Source organism: Vulpes lagopus, chromosome 7, assembly GCF_018345385.1.
Source record: "Vulpes lagopus strain Blue_001 chromosome 7, ASM1834538v1, whole genome shotgun sequence".
Taxonomy (NCBI): Eukaryota; Metazoa; Chordata; class Mammalia; order Carnivora; family Canidae; genus Vulpes; species Vulpes lagopus.
In genome coordinates, this window is record NC_054830.1 from 11030850 (window position 1) to 11033102 (window position 2253).

At 43.3% G+C, this 2253-nt stretch overlaps 1 pseudogene; it reads left to right on the forward strand.

The window, feature by feature from the left end:
• The first annotated feature begins 426 nt into the window (after positions 1-426).
• On the forward strand, positions 427-1615 carry LOC121496108 (annotated as a pseudogene).
• Positions 1616-2253: the final 638 nt, after the last annotated feature.

Here is a 2253-nt window from a genome sequence, read left to right on the forward strand (position 1 = left end):
TTTTATTTTTTTTAAGTAGGCTCCTCACCCAGCCTGGAGCCCAACACAGGACTTGAACTGAGGACCCCAAGATCAAGACCTGAGCTGAGATCAAGAGTTGGATGCTTGGGTGGCGCAGCGGTTTGGCGCCTGCCTTTGGCCCAGGGCGCGATCCTGGAGACCCGGGATCGAATCCCACATCAGGCTCCCGGTGCATGGAGCCTGCTTCTCCCTCCGCCTGTGTCTCTGCCTCTCTCTCTCTCTCTCTGTGACTATCATAAATAAATAAAAAATTAAAAAAAATAAAAAAAAAAGAGTTGGATGCTTGGGAACTTTCCAGAAGGTTCAGTGAGACGCGGAGGAGCGGCGGCTGCCCGAGCTGCGCCCAGCAACGCGCTCCTTCCCGCTCCCCCACACCGGCCTCGGCCCTCTCACCGGCGGTAGAAAATGGTGAAAGAAATCACTTACTATGATGTTTTAGGGGTCAAACCCAATGCCACCCAGGAGGAATTGAAAAAGGCTTAGAGGAAACTGGCCTTGAAGTACCACCCTGGTAAGAATCCAAACGAAGGAGAGAAGTTTAAACAGATTACTCAAGTTTATGAAGTGCTCCCTGATGCAAAGAAAAGGAAATTATTAGACAAAGGAGGAGAACAGGCAATTAAAGAAGGTGGAGCTGGTGGTGGTTTTGGCTCCCCCAGGGACATCTTTGATATGTTTTTTGGAGGAGGAGGCAGGATGCAGAGAGAATGGAGTGGTAAAAATGTTGTATATCAGCTCTCAGTAACCTTAGAAGATTTATATAATGGTGCAACAAGAAAACTAGCTCTGCAAAAGAATGTGATTTGCGATAAATGTGAAGGCAGAGGTGGTAAGAAAGGAGCAGTCGAATGTTGTCCCAACTGCCGAGGTACTGGAATGCAAATAAGAATTCATCAGATAGACCTGGAATGGTTCAACAAATTCAATCTGTGTGCATGGAATGCCAGGGCCATGGGAAACGGATCAGTCCTAAAGATAGATGTAAAAGCTGCAACGGAAGGAAGATAGTTCGAGAGAAGAAGATTCTAGAAGTGCATATTGACAAAGGCATGAAAGATGGCCAGAAGATATCATTCCATGGTGAGGGAGACCAAGAACCAGGACGGGAACCAGGAGATATTATCATTGTTTTAGATCAGAAGGACCATGCTGTTTTTACTCCACAAGAAGATCTTTTCACGTGTATGGATATACAGCTGGTTGAAGCCCTGTGTGGCTTTCAAAAGCCAATATCTACTCTTGACAACCAAACCATCGTCATCACCTCTCATCCAGGTCAGATTGTCAAGCATGGGGATATCAAGTGTGTGCTAAATGAAGGCATGCCAATTTATTGTAGACCATATGAGAAGGGTCGCCTAATCATCGAATTTAAGGTAAACTCCCCGAGAATGGCTTTCTCTCTCCTGATAAACTTTCTTTGCTGGAAAAACTGCTACCTGAGAGGAAGGAAGTAGAAGAGACTGATGAAATGGACCAGGTAGAACTGGTGGACTTTGATCCCAATCAGGAAAGACGGCGCCATTACAATGGGGAACCCTATGAGGATGTTGAACATCATCCTAGGGGTGGTGTTCAGTGTCAGACCTCTTAATGGGGCCAGTGAATAACACTGCTGCTGGCATTTTATATGCAGTAGTGGATGAGTGAAGGACAATAATCAAAGCTCACTACTTGCTATTGTTTTTGGTTTTTTTAAATATTTTTTTGTTATTATTTTTTAAATTTTTATTTTTTTATGATAGGAACACAGTGAGAGAGAGAGAGGCAGAGACACAGGCAGAGGGAGAAGCAGGCTCCAAGCACCGGGAGCCTGATGTGGGATTCGATCCTGGATCTCCAGGATCGCGCCCTGGACCAAAGGCAGGCGCCAAACCGCTGCGCCACCCAGGGATCCCTGTTTTTGTTTTAATATTCAACTATAGTAGTGTTTTAAAAGTTAAATGAAGAAAAAATAAAATAAAATAAATAAAAGCTAAATGGAGAATGAACTCAAATATAAAAGCTCTGACTTTTCCCTGTATGTATGATGACTTCAGTGTGCAAGATAAGTTTAATACTGCAAAAACTACTTTTAAAAAAATCTCCCCTAGCATTTGTTAGGCCATACCTTGTAATTGATTGCAGTTCTATGTATATGAAACAGTTCAGACTGAAATGCTAGGTGTATGTATTGACTTCAGTGTATGATCCTTAATTGTTAAGCTATGAAGTTAAAACTTGTATTTAATT